The 18,466-nt window shown below is 37.0% G+C and overlaps 2 pseudogenes; both read left to right on the forward strand.

Moving 5' to 3' along the window:
• The first annotated feature begins 1,884 nt into the window (after positions 1-1,884).
• Positions 1,885-3,829, forward strand: LOC124252226 (olfactory receptor 5P3-like; annotated as a pseudogene).
• A 7,035-nt stretch (positions 3,830-10,864) lies between these two features.
• On the forward strand, positions 10,865-11,828 carry LOC124252227 (olfactory receptor 502-like; annotated as a pseudogene).
• The last annotated feature ends 6,638 nt before the right edge of the window (positions 11,829-18,466 follow it).

Here is an 18,466-nt window from a genome sequence, read left to right on the forward strand (position 1 = left end):
AAACACTGAATTGTCCTAATTTTCTTCCAGTAGAAAAGGTTATAATTGATAAAATGGAATGAAATTGTTGACATGCGAATAGAAATTTCCTCTCTTATTTTCTCAGCTACAACAGCTCTTTTTCTCCTTCTGAATAGTCTGTCCTTCATCTTTCCCTGCTCCATCATTTCCTCTCCACTTATTTTTATAAGACTTTTTCTTCTCTTCCTTTCTTAATTTTATTACAGGTGTCAATTGAACATTTAAACTACATAGGAACAAAGAGATTGCAGTCTCCAGAAATAAAGTACTCTTTCGAGAAACCTAAAGCATTTTCTTCATATAGTGTAGACTATAGTGGGTTAATTTGTGCTGAATCCTAGAATATCCACATTGATTTGATTGTAAAAGGTCACACAGTCACAGTAGCTCAGGCAGAACTTTAACACCTCAATCTCTTTTATAATGCTTTCACTAATTCTCAGGCAGAAGCTCATTAACTCCAAAGGCAGCTCATTCCAATTTGGTACAGTTGTGACTATTTGATAGCTCTTCCATGTACTGAATAGATATTTTACATATCCTCAGTCCTTCTAAAAACTGAAACACTGGAGTAGTAAATAATTTGTCAATTTCCCTCATGAGTCATTTCTTGCCTAAGATAAACTACTTATGGTCCTTCATTCACTTTAAGACTCCCGTGCCTTCTGCTCCTCTCTGTTTATATCCTTTCGCAATTAACACAGCATGCTATCCAGTCACCCTATTTTGGTAACAGCCATTGCAATATTTTCCCCCATTTTGTTGATGCTACTTGTTCTATATTGTTTTGTTATAATCCCAGCTTCTATTACCAATAAAGCCTGCTTTTTTCATAAAGTCGCTTGACCCTACCAATACAGATTCAAATATACATGCTCAAATATTTTCTCATATTTATGACTAAGGATATACACATTTAATTTTTAATTTTCATGAGAATTTTGCTGTCCTTCATAAGAACCAGTTTCTCATTTTGAGGATTTTCTCTCTCATGTCCGGTTTAAACATTTTGGATAATATCTAGTCCTCTTCCTTCTGCCCTGTCCTAGTTAGATGTTCTCCATTTCTAGCCATTTTTTTTTCAGCTCTGTATTAAAAACAAGCCCTGAGCTAAGATCTGTGTCAATCTTCTTCTATTTTGTATTTTGTATTTGTAGGATGCCACCACAGCATGGCTGATGAGTGGAGTATGTCCGTTCCCAGGGTCTGAACCTGCAAACCCAGGCTGCCGAAGTGGGAAGTGTGTAACTTTAATCTCTTGGCCACGGGGCTGGCCCCATACAATCCTTGAAATGTTAAAACTATAGAAATGAAGAAAATATTAGGGATTTCCAAAGGTTAAGGAGGGAATGGAGACAAGGGGGGAGCCATTTGGGCTGTAACAGGTCACATGAGGGATCTGTATCTTAACTGTACCACTTTCAACATCCTGGCTGTGATATTGTACTATACTTTTGCAAGATGTTACCATTTAGAGAAACTCAGTAAGGGGTATAGGGATTTTTGTATTTTTATTTTGGACAACTGCATGTGAATCTATAATTATTTCAAAGTAAAATATTTAATTGAAAAAGGTAATGTCATCTAGAATTATATAAAAAATGTGAGCTCTTTTTTTTCCCCAGAAGGATTTCTAATTTAAAATGAAATTATGCATGCTACATTAAGTTTATTCTTGTGAGTCACAAAACGGGATAATTTTTCAATCCCTCAAAATTTTCATTAAAAAAACTAATGCCCACTAGAAAAATGTATATAAGATTTTAGACAAGATATATTCCATGAGCATGTGTACCTACAACTTTCTCCATCTTGAGGATTTTCAGTGGAATTTTCACAAGCAAGTAATGTACTCAAGGGGTTATGCCCCCAAACACGGCAAATCTCATAACTGTTGCCTTGTTTTATAGTGACGATTATTTCTCATCTGTTCCTATTGTTGAGGTACAAACATCAGCAGGTAATAATTTTCATTTTATATTGCTATAGAAGTGTGTGTTTCTCATTTTTGTATTAAAACTTAAGGTTTGATTATTCGAAGGAAATAATCCTTTGTTGAGCATCCACTTCCCTCTGTGAGCCATGCTTGGTGTTGTCATGTGCGTCATCTTATTCAAACCAATAATACTATGAGTTACATATTTTATAAAAATAAAGTAATGAAGAATTGAAGAGTTGTAAATTGTCTAAGATTCCATAGATAGTCAGTGGCAATGCTGGAATCTGACCCTAGGCTTGTATGGCTCCAAAGCTCAATGCATTTTTGTACAATACGTTACTTCCATGCCATAAAGGCACCCATAACCAACTGTGAATTTGTGCCATATACATCCGTTTTCTCTAAATTTAAAGCTTTCCTTCAGTGTTGGGTCTGTGCCTAGTTAATAAAGTTGCTAGCTGCATACAGAATAAAAATAAAGAAGCTAGAACTTTGGAGTTCAGATACACAATTACAAGGTATTTATAACATGTCATGTTATTGCTCAGTTAATTCACATATACCATTTTTAAGCATTTCTGTTAAGAATGAAAGTGTGACAGATAGCTGGCTGAGAACATCTGTGATGCTGGTGTGTGTGTATATTCTATATTCTTAACTTTGAAAATTTGAAGGAAAAATATTATTATTCTGAAATTTTAGTTCATCTTCAATGTTGAAGGAACTTCTAAAGTAAAAATGTGATGCAAATATGTATTAAGTTTGTTAAGTTTAAACATTATTTTCTGGGTATTCTTGGCCTTACATCAATGAACATATATAACATCAAGTTTTACATGAATTATTATGTATAAGAGCACTTCTCACCAGAAGTACACCCGAGTTTCTGTGTTTTTAAAATTTTTATCATATAACCATTGTAAAAATAAGTATGCAAATTATATTTTCTCCCTTTCTAATATGCACTTGTTTTTCTTAAAGTGGGCACCATTCCCGGTATAGAATGAGACTGGAAACGCAACAACTGTGACAGAGTTCATTCTTTAGGGGTTAACAGAGGATACTACGGTTTGTGCCATTTTATTTGTTGTGTTTCTAGGAATCTATGTGGTCACTTTAATGGACAATGTCAGCACAATCATGTTTATCAAAAGCAGTCCTCAGCTTTATACCCCAATGTACCTTTCCTCTGCCATTTGGCCTTTGTAGACATTAGGTACTCCTATCACACCTGTCATGCTCATGGGCTTCCTCATGGGAGGAACCTCTCTCCCTGTTGCTGACTTTGTGGCTCAATGATGTTCTGGAGTCACATTTGGGACAGCTGAGTGCTTCTTGTTGGCTGCCAGAGTATATGACCACCAAAGGCCATCTGCTCACCACTGCTCTAATTCACCCACATGTCCCCAGAATCTGCATTCTCTTAGTGTGGATGTCCTACCTGGGTGGATGTGTGAACGCTTGGACATTTACTAGCTGTTTATTAAGTCTTTCCTTCTGTTGATGAATTAAATCAATCACTTTTTCTGTGATTATTCATCACCTTTGAAGCTTTCTTGTTCTCATGATTTTACTTCTGAAATAATTCCAGCCATCTCTTTGGACTCTTTCACCTGGGTCACTATGTTTATCATTGCTCTCTCTTTTGTTTCCATCCTTTTCTCCTTCCTGAATATGTACTCCACTGAGGGGTGACACAAAGCCTTCTCCGCTTGTCCCTCCCACTTCAAAGTGGCCACTCTGTTCTTTGGGACCATTACATCCATTTACATGATGCCCAAGTCCAGGTACTCGAGTGAGCAAAACAAAGTGGTGTTTATGTTCTACACAGTCGTGATCCCCCTGTTGAATCCCCTCCTCTACAGTTAAGGAACAGGGAGGTTAAAGAGGCCATGGGAAAACTGATGGCTAGAAAACATTGGTGGTCCTGAACCAATCTGATTTTAATAATAAGCACTCTATAATGAGGACCTCTTCTGCAGATGAATGGACAATGTACTAAGTAAGTTTTAGTTCACATTCATAGTATCCTAAACTCACAAATTTCATTATGTCATTCTCAAGGAAATTTTCAGTGTAAAAGTAAAAGGGATTCACTAAGATACGAACATCTAGCAAAGAAAGAAAAAAATAATATTTGCTTTATCCTTCCACCACTCACCATTCTTGCATCTATAAGCAAAAACCTTTTCAAATAGGTTGTATGCTCTTTGAATTCAGTGTTTGGAATTAACAGCTGGAAGCGTCTGAGAATCCTTGAATGGTAAGTAAAGAGAAATGTTGGTATCCAAGATCTCATCAACTGAAAGAGATGTCTATGCAGAGAATCTAAGGGTTGAACCAGTGATACTGATGGTTGAAAGCTTCTATTGTCCTGTGATTTGGACCTGAGAAACAGGATCCCTCCCAAAGTATCTACCCCTGCAGATGAGCCTGATCCAGACAACTCAGAAGATATCTGAAACGTCCCTTAGCTAGTGGTTCTTCCCTTTCAGGAATCTATTCCAAAACATAACTTAAAGAGTCCCCAAAGGACAGCCTACTAGGAGCCAATTGGCAAGATCTAGCTCTGGCGAGGGGAGGAGGGGGGAATAAATAAAGATTTTTTTTTGTTAGGGTATTTCAACCTTGGGAATGTATGCAGCACACTGCTGAAAGTTTGCTGAACCATTTTTCCTTTTCTATTTCTATTGCCTCTGATGCTAAAATTTCTCCAGATTAAGTCTTCTCTGGACTTCCCGTTGCCACAATTGATCTGGCTGCCACCATTACTGAGTGACAACCTGCCTACAAAATATTTCAATTTGACCCTGGGACAGCACCATTCCCTAAGGGTCCAGCTAGCTACCTGGTGGAAGGTTAATTATATTTGACTCCTTCCATCAGGCCTGTTGATGGCTTGGTTATGATGCCAGATAACAGACAACACCTGCGAGTTTGAGTTGCTGTAGTACAGAATGAGAAATGTGCCTTAAAAAAGTATGAGCCAGAATGCATGGTTCCAGGTTCTAAGTGAGTGGAGGTAGGAGTGGTCTCCCTTACTATACACTAAAAAGCATACTGATTTAGTTGTCTATTGCTGCTGTTAACAATTACCACAAACTTAGTGGTTAAAAGCAATATAAATTTATTTTCTCACAATTCTGGATGTCAGAAGTCCAATATGGTTCTTGCTGAGCTAAAATCAAGGAATTGGAAGGGCTAGGCTCCTTTCTGTAGGCTCTAGGGGAAAATCCACTTCCTTGGGTTTTCTGTCTTCTAGAGGCCACTCAGATTTTTTGGCTTGTGGTCTCCTTCCTTGATATTCAAAGACAGTTTTATTACATCTCTCTATATCTTCCTTTTCTAGTTACAGCTTCAACTGATACTCTCCAGCTTCCCTAGATATTCTTAAAAATGGGGTCAAACGATATGTCCTTTTTCTGTAAAGTTGTTTTCAGTCAGCACAATGTTTTTGAACTTTATCTATATTGTTATGTGTATCACTAGATTGTTGAAGTAATAAATGAACTCAAGATACAAGATTAATATATAAAAGTTGTATATTTATATACTAGCAATGAATAATGCAAAAATGAAGTTAAGAAAACAATGCCATTAATAGCATCAAAATATAAAATATTTAGGAATAAATTTACCAAAACGGGAACAAAATGTATACTCTGAGAACTACAATATATTGTTGAAAAAATGAAAGAAAACCTAAAAAACTAGAAGAACATTCCATGTTCATAGCTTGAGAAAATAATATTGTTAAGATGGCCAAACTCCCCAAACTCATGTATACATTGTACACAATCCCTGTTAGTATCTCAGGTGACTTCTGTGTAGAAATTGACAAGCTGATTCTAAAATTCATATGGAATTACAAGGGATCAAGAATATAAAAAATAAAGAAAGACAAAGTTTGAAGACTGACACTTCCAAATTTTAAAACTTAGTACATAGCAATAGTTCAAAACAGTATGTACTGGTCTACAGAAAGACATATAGATCAAAGGAAGAGCATTCAGAGTCAAGAATTAAACCCACATGTGTATGGTCAATAGATTTTCAAATAGGATGCCAAAACCGCTCAATGTGTAGTGAAGAGTACTTTCAACAAACGTACCAGTTCAATTAGATATCCACGTGTAAAAGAATGAGGTTAGAACCTTACCTCACATCATATACAAACTTGACTCAAAATGGACGAAAGACCTAAATATGAGTTAAAACTATTAAACTCTTAGAAGAAAGCATAGGGGTAAATCTTCATAATTGGTTTTTCTTAATTTTTTTTCTTCCTTTTCACATTTATCTTCTCCTTCCTGGGCTTCCTCCATCATTCCTTCTTTCCTTTCTACCTCTTCCTTCTTTCCTACATCCTTCTTTTATTTATGTTATTAGAGCCAACCAATATAAAATTACTGTTAAACTGTGACTCATTTTTCCGAGTGCCACTCTCAAAGTTCTCTGTTCAAGCATCAGGACTCTGGTTTCATATATAGACAGTCATCCTCTCAACTAGAAGCCATAAAGGAAATTGCAGGAAAATCATTGTCTGAAGTGAGCTCTATATTGGAAGGTGGTGTACAGGGGGTAGGGTTTGGAAGAGCTGTACTAGATTTTGACTCTCTAGTTATTGGCTGTTTGAATTTGGGCAAATGGTTTGAATTCTTGAGTCTTAATTTCTTTATCTACAAAACAGGAATAATAAAAATAATACCTATTCCAGAGGCTCAATGTAAGAATTAAAATGGGTAATGAAGATCTTAAGAGAAGAACTTGTCTTATGGTTAGAGAGTTGACAAAGAGGGCAAATCTCCTGGATGTGGGGCACAGAACATTGTGACAGTTGAGGTATTAACAATGGATTTCTCTCTTCTTTTCCTCTTCTCATTTATCTTCTCTCCTTCCCTGGCTCCTTCTCTTACTTATTCTTTCCTTCCTCTCTATTTCTTTCCTCCATCTCTCTTTACGTACTTTTCTTTCCAAACTCCATTGCCATGTAAGCTCCTGTTTTCCCTATTTCACAACTGGATTTGAGAACATCACAGTCTGTGGGGACACAGACATGTAAATAAACCCCATGCCACGAGAGGAGACAAATTGAGAATTAGGGAAAGGAGATGGAGAAAGAAAACATCAATGGTAGTGAACATATGAATTGTGTTTATGACTTCATCCTTATGAAAATGTAAAATATGTTCTTGTGAATGAAAAAATATAAAGCTGGCTTCTGATTGTTCTTACTCACTTGAGCTCAGTTTTATTGTCCTCTATGCCAGCGTAAAATTTCTTCATTACTCTTTGTGTAAGTTCTCTGATCTCTAGAACCAGCTGAGTTCCAGTTCTATTCAGATATCTCCCTCACCTGTCATTATAGGCCACCTAATCTCTTGAAATTGCTAGAAGTCAAATTCATAGTTTTTTCAAGATTAACTTTTGACTGAAGATGTTTTCCTATTTTTGAGAGGGGTGGAATACAATACATTTCTGTTCTTTTGAAAATGCTATGTTATGACTTGGAAAGAATGGTTGGCTATAACTAAATATCTGTTCCAATGTTCAACGTTTTCACTTCACTAATATGCTTCATAGTCACACCATAAAAGAGGGGCTTACTGAAAATTAGTACAAGTCTACCAAAAAGAACTTCTTATTTTGGTGCAAAAGACATTTTAATAAATTCTTTTTGTATAATCTACTTTATATATAAAATTAACAAGTGAAACACCAGAGTGCTACCAAGAGTTTCATTTTCCTCATGGCTCTGGTGTTTAGCCTTTTGAGACTTGAACCTGATGCTGACATAGAAAACTTAGATATGGTTCAAAATTGAGCCTCAAAATAATTAATGAAATGAAAAAGTTGAAGAAATTACTTGGGGATGTTGAGGATTTAATAAGTTAGGATGTTGAGGATTTAACACTTAGCAGGGGACGTTTGTGAAACTGGAATAGTGAAGTTTCTGGAATGGGTGGTTAGAGAATTTCCAGCCAAATTATAATCCAATGTTGAACAAAGAATGAGACCTGGAGACCCAATAGTCTCTGACATCACCTATAATTAATGTAGCTGCAACGTACCCTGTTGTCCCCTGGGTGAGACTGTGCCTGTCTTTTCAGAACTTCAAGACTGGTAAGAGAGAAACCAGGACTCTGGGGAGCTCTATGGAAAAAGTTGGGGTGCTGGGTGTTTGACCCAACCCCTCCCCTTACCTAGGAAGCTTGAGGTTCTCTTCCTGGTAGTATGGTGCCGTGCTGGGGGCCGGATCTCTGGTGAGAGGGTGTCGCAAAACTTTTTAACAGCTTCGGTGAGTCTGGTTTTGCATTTTCCTAGAGTTCAGAAGTCTTTAAATTAGTTTATATTTTTTAACAAAGATAATGTGTCTGTGAATTGTTCTTGAATTGGTGTGTTTGTGGGAGTAAGGAAGGTCCAGGGTTTCCTACACCTGTGCTGACATCTTTGTGCAGGGTTTTTTTTTTTAAAAAACATTTTTGGAAGAATAATCAAATGCAAGTATAATAAACATATGCTCATAAAGTGTACAATTTCATCATATTTATCTACTGTATATAAATTGTGAAAGCACAGTCCCAGTCAAGCAAAAGAGCCATTGCCATTTGAATTCCCTTCCAATGATTCCTTATTCCCCTTTGCAACCCATTCTTCTCTATGACCTTGGCCCCAGTCAGCTACTGATTTGGTTTCAAACAATATAGATTAGTGTATTTTTTCTGTAATTCTATAAAATGAGAATGATACAGTATGTATACTATTTCATATGATTTTCCTCTCTGCATAATTATTTTGAGATTTATTCACAATGTGTGTATGTGCAGTTTCTTTTAAATGCTGAGAAGTATTTCATCATGTAGATAGACTACTTTTTTATCTACTCACTAATGGGTGGGCTTTAGGGTTGGTTCCAGGTTAGGGCTATTGTGAATGAAGATGCTATGAACATTGTAGTCATTTCTGTGTGGATATATATTTCCATTTGTCTTGCGTGAGTACTTCATAGTGGGATTGCTAAGAGAGAAAGTGTTTAAATTTTTGACAATTTTCAAACCATTTTCCAAGTGATTGTATAGTTTTACATTCCTACCTGTTGTGGTGAGAGTACCAAATGCTTCAAAACCTTGCTAACATTTGATAGTGTTAGACTTCCTTAAAATTAGCTGTTTAATGGGTGTGTAGTGATGACTATTTAGGGTTTTAATTTGTATTTTCCTGATAGTCAGGGTAATTAAGCATTTTCTCATTGCTTGTTGGCCATTTACGTATCTCCTTTAAGTGACTGTTGAAATCCTTCATCTATTGTTAAAGGCTGTTTTACTTCTTATTAAGTTCTAAGAGTTCTTTATATATTCTAGATCAAGAATTGGCAACATTTTTTTGGAGGCCAGAGAGTAAATATTATAGGTTTACAGGTCATATGATCTCAGCCACAACTAGTGATCTCTGTCATTGCAGTGCAAAAGCAGATGCAGACAGTGTGTAAACAGACAGGCATGGCTGTGTGCTAGTAGAACTTTATTTACACAAACAGGTGGTCAACCCACAGACTGCAATTTCCCAACTTTTCTTCTGAATAAAAGTCCTTTGTCATATATATGCACTACAAATATTATATCCATCCTGCGTTTATTTGGTGTCATTTGATGGTTGGTTTTTGGTGAGGCCTCATTCCTGGCTTATAGGCTGCTGCTATTTAACTGTGTGCTCACATGAGCTTTCCTCAGTGTCTGCACCTAGAGACAGAGAGGGAGCAAGCTCTCTGGTGCCTCTTCTTGTGAGGGCACTAATCTCATCAGACCAGGGCCCCACCCTCATGACCTCATTTAACCCTAATTACTTCCCATACCCCCATCCAAATACCATCACATTGATGTTTAAGAGTTCAACATATGAAATTTTTGGGTAAACATATAGGGTTTTGCATAGTAATTAGACTGATATGACAAGCTACTTGATAAAAGAATATTTTAAGTGTAAATGTGAAAAAAATTTACAATAAGTGACTTCATTCATAGTCTTAATTGGAAATTCCTTTCTGTTTCATCTTTGTCCCATTAGGAAGATTGTATTTCTCCTTTTAAAAAGTAGTCCTGTTTTACTGATAGAAATTGTAAACTTGTGCTTAACTAGGCATCTCTTTTATACATAGCTGTCAGAAAGTAGGAAGGGTTATTTATTATCCATACATTTCCAAGAGATTTGACTTCATCATATTATTTAATTTCATTTATAGCATAGTTACTAAAGGAATGGACTGAATTCAAACTGCCTTGGATTTACATCTTGATTCCACTACTTGCGGTGCAAATTTTGATAAATTAGTTAACATTGTCGAAGTCAGTTTCTTCATGTACAAATAAAATTAAAATACTAATATTATTTCATGGAAATTAAAACAGAACTATAAATATAAAACTGTTTGTCCTATGCCCATATCATTTAGTAAGCATTCTATAACTGTTAGTTATTTCTCAAATCTCCATGGCATAATCCTATATTTATATGGTGTTATCTTTTTTGTTATACATAACAACTTTATGTTATTCTCATAATGCTTATTTTTTTTGTCTTTAGCTTTAAAGACAATTTAAGATATATAAGATAAATATAGATAAATAACATATAATAGATATACAGTATAAAGCAAAAAAGATATACATTATTTGAAGTAGGTTTCTAGTGTTTCTTCAAAAACAACTTTTAAAATCTAGAAGATTCATTACAAATACGTGTATAAACTCTGGTTTCTGAAGTAAAGAAGAGTCCAAACTTAGCTTGAACAATTTATTTGTTTTAATAACCTCTATGAATATTAATGAAAATGAAACCATCAAGTTTACAACTTCTTTAATATAATGTTTCACCTCAGGTTCATTTTGGTAGCAGCTACATTATGTCATGGTAGGCTTGGTGGCTGGGAACCACACTGAAGTGACAGGGTTTATCTTATTGGGCTTAAATGATGACCCAATCCTTCCAGTCATTCTCTTCATGATCATCCTGTGTATCTACCTGATGACCACATTCAGCCATATCAGCACAATCACTCTTGTCAGAATCTCTTCTCAGCTCCATCACCCTATGTATTTTTTTCTGAGCCATTTGGCTTTTTCTGACATGGGCTTATCATCTTCTGTAACACCCAATATTCTTGTAAACTTCCTGGTGGAGGGAAATACCATCTCCTTTTATGGATGTGGCATCCAGCTTGGTTCTGTTGCTTCCTTTGGCTCAAATAAGTGCTTCCTTCTGGCTGCCATGGCATATTATTGCTTTGTGGCAATCTGCAGCCCACTGCGTTATTCCACCAAAATGTCCATACAAATCTGTGTTCAATTACTCATAGTGACTTACATAGCTGGTTTTGTCAATGCTTGCTCTTTTGCTGTTTGTGTCTTTTCTTTCATCTTCTGTGGACCAAATCAAGTCAATCATTTTTGTCTGGGATTTTTCTCCTTTAGTTGAACTCTCCTGTCCTGATGTCAGTATCCCTGCAGCTGTCCCCTCATTTACAGCTGGCTCCATCATTGGGGCCACAGTGTTTGTCATAGCCGTCTCCTACATTTGCATCCTCATCACCATCCTGAAGATCTGATCCTCTGAGGGCTGCCTCAAGGCTTTCTCCTCCTGTGCCTCACACCTCACAGCAGTCAGTCTGTACTATGAGACTGTCACATTCATTTATATGATGCCCAAATCCTACTACTCAACTGACCAGAACAAGGTGGTGTCTGTGTTATACACAGTGGTGATCCCCATGCTGAAACCCCTCATCTATAGTCTCAAGAACAATGAGATTAAGGGGCCTCTGAAGAGAGAGCTTGCAGAAAATATTTTCTCAGTGAAGCCTGTTATTTTGTAGGATTTGACATAATAATATACTGTAAATATAATAATAAAAGGAAATTGTCTGTGGTCTAAATATTTCAGTACATATGTCAATAGCCAGTGTGGGGTTTTTTAGTAAAGGCATAGGGTGGATTTTAAGATATAAAATTTTAAATCAGAGGGCCATAGTGAGTAACCTTTAATGAAATTCAATTAAACTTATTTAGTAACACAAATTGGTAAACATGAAACAATACTGAATCTGCTGAAAATCCTCCTAAAATTTTATTCATATGTTTTCAGAAATTGTTCTTGCTGTAAGTTAAGGTTATTGTACCTCCAAGTCTTTAAGACCATGTCTGTTTTTAACCTCAGCTTATCCTTAAATGAGTGTGATAATTACATTTAGGATTGAGTACATTCTGAGGAGAAATGACCAAGTGTAATCAGACCGTAGAATGACTGGAGAAATTCTTCTTGCAGTAAGATTATCTGCTGGCAGTGGGCTTTTTTGGACCCATAAATTCTGACTTGTCTTCCTGGTCTCAAGCTCCAGTCTAGTTAAAGGGGACTCCAAGAAAGAACAGGATGAGATGCCCCTGACCAACCTGTAATTCTTCTGTCAGGTCAAAGCAGGTGATTTGCCTCTGGGAAAGAGCAGGATTCCTGAACTCCTCACGGACTGAGTGGAACAGACTCTTGGAGTGATTTGTTCATGGTCAGACTCTTCATCATGTTAAAGAAGATTGAGGGAACTGGATGGTGTTTCTCCTGTGAAGCTTTATTTACCTCTAAATCCTGACTACCACACTTTCATTCCCTATACTTTATTCTTTGAGAAAAAAATGTTTTTCTCTGTTGAAATTCAAGCACAAAGTGTCTAAAACTAATTATCTCCTTCCATCCTCAACTAGCTCCCCTCCAGTATTCTGTAACCTAGTACGTGGCACCAGCATTCAATTAATTTATTGATGCGGAAATAAATCTGAGAGAAATTTATTTGTATTCCTCCTTCCACCTGCCTACATTCACTCAAAAAGTTGTACAGTCTGAGTCCAAAATTTATTTCCTACTTGTCTTCATTTTCTTTGTTAGTACTTCAATTTGAAGCTACCAACTGATACACTTATTTTACAATAGTACTCCTGTGATAGCTAATTTTATGTGTCATCTTGGCTAGGCTATAGTGTGCAGTTCTTAGGTCAAATACCAGTCTAGATGTTCCTGTAAAGGTATTTTTAAGACATGACTAAGATTTAAATTGGTAGACTTTGTGTAAAGCAGATTACCCTCCTTAATGTTGGTGGCCCTCCTCCATCAGTTGAAAGCCTGAAGAGAAAAAACTGAGGTCCTCTGAAAGAGCGGGATTCACTCTCCTGCCTTTGGGCTCAAGTCTGCAACATCAGCTTTTACTGGAATTTCCATTCTGCTGGATCTTGAGACTCCAACCAGATTTATGCTTGCCATCTACCCATCAAACTGTGGATACTCTGTCTAACAAAGGTCCATCTGTCCAGTGGATTTTGGAATTGCAAACATTACTATTGTCTGAGAAAATTCCTTTAAAAAATGTATCTTGTTGATCCTGTTTCTCTGGAAAACCCTGGCTAATAGAACCCCAACCTATCTTCCTCTTCCGTCTCTTACTTTCTTCCAATCCATTCTCCACACATCATAGTCATAAATCTCCATAGTTTAGTTCCTTTGCTAATATGCACCAAGGAACTTAGAATAAAGGCAATAATTCTTAACATGACTTACAAAGTCTTTAATATGGCCCCTGTTTTATTTCTGTCTCTCTCACCACTTTTCCATGGTCCCTAAACACCCAACCTCTAGGAATCAATTATTGGTCTTCTTTTAAATGTTTAAACATGTCCATTTCTTTGGTGCCTCAGGACCCTCTCAAATGCACTACCTCCACCTGGATGCATTTTTCCCCTCATGTGGGTAACACATTTTTGTGCTTTTAAGTACCAATCTAAATGTTGTTTCTCATCCTATTGGAAGCCTTCATGAAACTCAGGGTCAAATTAAGGACACCTGTTATCCCCCATAGTACTCTGCATATTTTCTTTGGAATACTCACTGCACTTGAAGCTACAGAATCAGTATTTGTTTTCTCCGCAATGCTAGAGGCTTCATACAGAGACTACAATGTCTTTCATCTTTGCCCATACCTCTAATTTTCACACAGTTCCTGGAACATCATAGGCATAAGTGCGTACTGACATGAATGAATGGAAAATTAGTAAATGAGTGGATGGCTGAATGAAGCATTTGCTCTGGAATGGCCCGCTGACTGTGCTGCCTTTGAATCCTGTTGAGTGTCAGCCTGATTCAAGTGACTGAATGTGTCAGATCCTGCTGCAACAGTGAAAAAGAGCACAAACCGTGCTCACCAAGATTATGCCACTGCGTCCACACTGTTTAATTCAGGTTGGCAACTAGAATCTCAGCCTCGTTTAGTAATAGTTTTGTAAACACTCTCTGCTAGAGATCACATATCTCCCTTATGTGTTTGTGTGGTTTGAAAGTTAGAAGATCTAGAAGACAAATGTTAATAATAGTAACAGTAGCAGTAGTAAGAACATTAGGAATTGGAGCTATGAGATTTCTCATTACATTCCAGATACTGTTCCCAGTGATTTACTAGTACTGAGCCAATTAATCTTCAGAATAACACTATAAGGTTTTTTTGTTTCAATCTTTTTTTTTTACAGAGGATGTAAAATATATAAATATATATATATATTTTAAATGTGAAGCAAAAGCTCAAGGTCACAAATATCATCTTAATATTTTCACTTCTTTTAGGGGTTATAATCTCTGTGGAGGGGTGGAATGAAGGGTTCTTTCAGAATACTTTACCACTAAAGTACTTTTGTTTGTCTCTGCCACATTCCATTCTAGTCAACCCATTCTGTTCAAAGTGAATATGGAGACTTGTACATTTGGATATGTCAGGCTAATTTGCACTAGACTAACTCTCTGACACCAGATAAATAAGAAGCTGGATAAATATCTGTAAATGTTTGATGGCATAGACTTCTGGTTCCATTGTAGATGAAGTAGCTCCATTCCTCTAGGTTCTCCCTCTTATTACCAAAAATACCCCTAGATGTGACACAACACACAAGCACAGGAAGACTCTGGAAGGAGGAAGAAGAAGGCAGACTCCTACCCACTTGGGACCTGAGGAATCACATAGCGGTCAGTCCCTAGGTTTCTCTATTGCTTCCATTTATCCTGGACAGGGTGCTGCAGAAGCCTCCAACCTAGAACCACCAAGAGACACAGAGAAACAGAGCTCCCAGGAAAGCCTGTTCCTTCTAGCCAAAGAACTGGGAAAAAAGGTGACCTTAGCAGCATAGAAAACATTTGGCAATACCTGACCTACAGAATGCAAACACCAATGGGAAAATTGTATTGCTTCTCACCCCCAGGTTTCAGTGGGACCAAGTAGGGAACTGATCTTCAGTTCACCCACCCTCCGATTCTCCTGCCCAGGTAGTGTCAGTGGAGTTCAGTTTGTAAATGAGCCTCCTCTGCTATCAGGGACAATGAGACTTGAGGAAGTATGAGGTGGGGTAGTTGGTACTCTGCTCCTGCCACTAACATTTCACCCCAGCTCCCTGTAGATGGACCAGTGGGATGCTGAGCATCCACCTCCACCCTGCAACAACAAAGCAGTGTGGACCAGCTCTCTACCTCCCCCTTCCCTAGTAGTAGTGAGGCCCAACAAGGAGATGAGCTTTCTTGGAGGAAAGAGGGCATGCAAGTCATGGTCACACTATCACTGAGAAGGAAATTACAGGACAGAGGGGAGAGTGGAACTTCCATCTCACTCATCTGTAAGGAGGCAGTGTGAGTCAGCCCTCCTTTTTTGCCAGAGATATGCCAAGAGCGCTCAGCAGGAAGCTGAACGCACACACTCAGCTGATGGTTGGGTGGCCACCTCAAGAGGTGAACTTCCCTCTAAAAAAAGACTTTATATGATCCAGAGTCTCACAATATAATGTCCTAACTGTCTTTGATACAATCACAAATCACTTGTCATATCTTGGATCAGAAAAATAACACCTTCAATGAGAAAGTACAGTATATGCCAACACCAAGATAAATAGGATGTTAAAATTGCCTGACAAGCAGGCATCAAACAAATGCTTCAATAGGCTATCATTACATTTTAGATACAAGTGAAGGAAATAGGAAATTTCAGCAAATGAATATGCATTATAAAAAATAACCAATTTGAAAATTCTAGAAGTGAATATACTGTCACTGTAGTTAAAGAGAAAAGAAAAGAAAAAGCTTGAAATGACTAGAGAGAAAAGAATCATTTCTTTTGGAAAAAGTAATATGAAAGACAGCAAGTTTCTCATGAAACCATGATGACCAGAAGGAAGTGGCACAACATTTTTCAAGTACTAAAAGCAAAGAATTTTGAAATATAAATTCTATATATGGCAAAATGGCCTTCAGTTGTAAAGGAGAAATAAAGACATTTCAGATGAAGGAAAGCTAAGAGAATTTGTTCCTAAAAAAATCTACATTTAGTAATGGCTAAAAGAATTTCTCTATTCAGAATGTAAAGGATAAAAAGAAGACTTGGAACTCCAGTATTTAAAAAATACATAGAACAGAATGAAAATTTTAAAAGACAACAAAACCATGAGCAATGAAAGAAAAAGTAGATAAATCAGATTTCATTAGTTAAACCTTTTGTGCTTCAAAGGAAACTATCAGGAAAGTGAAGAAACAACAACAGAGTAGGAGAAAATATTTGCATATCATATATCTGATTATGGACTTGTATCTAGAATTATAAGGAGTACTTACAATTCAATACAAATAACCCAATTAAAAAATGGACAAGGGACTCAAATAGACTTCTATCCAAATTAGATATACAAATGACCAATTATTACTTGACAAGATGCTGGAAATTATTAGACATCAGAGAAATGAAATTCAAAACCACAGTGTTACACTTTACCCTCACTATAACCATGTGGACAAAGTAACTTCAAAATTCCTTGACCTTTCTACACCACCAATCAGCCTGGCCAGAAATTCAGGGGCCCTCTATCAACACTTTCCCTCCCCAGGAAAGCAAGCAGCTGTGGTTTTGTCCCCTAGATCTGTGTTGAGCAGGGAAAAGGATCAACGGTGTCTACCAACTCAAGTTGCTTCCTCTGTTATCCCCTGGGTGGCTAGACTGTGCCTGCCTTTCAGAGCTCCAAGGCTGGCAAGACAGAAAACAGTCCTCTGGAAGGTCTTGTGGAAAAGTTGGGGTTTTGGATGTGTGAACCAACCCCTTCCCTTATCTGGGGAGCTTGGGAGTCTCTCCTGATAGTATGGCGCTGTGATGGGGGCAGGATCTCTGATGAGAGGGTGAGTCGAATCTCCTTACCAGCTTCAGCAAGACTGGTTTTGAATTCTCCCAGGGTGCAGGAATCTTTTCAGTAGTTTATGAGTTTTAACAAAGATAATTTGTCTTTTAATTGTTGCTGAATTGGTATTTTTGTGGGGGTAAGGAAGGTCCAGGACTTCCTGCATCACTGTGTTGCTGATGTCACTGTGCAGAAGTTTTCATTTTATTAAATTTTCTTGAAGTATAATAAACTTTAATAAACTCATGCAGATAAAGTGTACTATTTCTTCAGATTTGTCTGTTGTATACAAGTCTTGAAACCACAGCTCCAATCAAGCAAAAGAGCATTTCAATCACCTCCCAATGGTTCTGTGTGCCCCTTTGCACTCCATTCTTCTCTCTGATCCTTGCGCCTGGCATCTACTGATATGGTTTTGAACAATATAGATTAGTGTGTTTATCTATAATTCTATAAAATGAGAATGATAAAGCATGTAACTATTTCATGTGACTTCTTTCTCTATGCATAATTATTTTGAAATTCATTAATAATGTGTGCATCAGCAATTTCTTTTTAATTATGTGCACTATTTCATTATATAGATATACCTCTTTTTTTATCCACACACTAATTGGTGGACTTTGGGGTTGTTTCCAATTTGGGGCTTTTGTGAATGAAGATGCTATGAAGATTGGAGTCATTTCTGTGTGTATATATATTCCCTTTGTCTTGGGTAAATACTTCCTAGTGGGATTGCTTAGAGAAATGATGTTAAAGCTTTTGAGAATTTTCAATCTATTTTCCAGGTGGTTGTACTGTTTTACATTCCCACTTGTGGTGAGAGTTCCAAAATACTTCAAAACCCTGCCAAAATTTGGTATAGTTAGACTTCTTTAAATTTAGCCACTTGGTGTGTGATCTCTCTTTAGGCTTTTAACTTGCATTTTCCTACTGGTTAATATAATTAAGCATTTTCTCATTGTTTGTTGGCCATTTATGCATTTCCTTTAGGTGCCTGTTCAAGTCTTTCATCTATTGTTAAATTGCCTGTTTTACTTCTTATTAAGTTCTAAGTGTTCTTTATATATTCTAGATCAAAGATTGGCAACATTTTCTGAAGTCTAGAGAGTAAACATTATAGGGTTACAGGCCATATGATCTCAGTCACAACTATTAATCTCTGTCATTGTACTACAAAAGCAGATACAGACAGTGTGTAAACAGAAGGGCACAGCTGTGTTCTAGTAGAACTTCATTTACACAAACAGGCGGTCACCCCACAGTCTGTAATTTG

This window comes from Equus quagga, chromosome 14 (genome assembly GCF_021613505.1).
Source record: "Equus quagga isolate Etosha38 chromosome 14, UCLA_HA_Equagga_1.0, whole genome shotgun sequence".
NCBI classification, from domain to species: domain Eukaryota; kingdom Metazoa; phylum Chordata; class Mammalia; order Perissodactyla; family Equidae; genus Equus; species Equus quagga.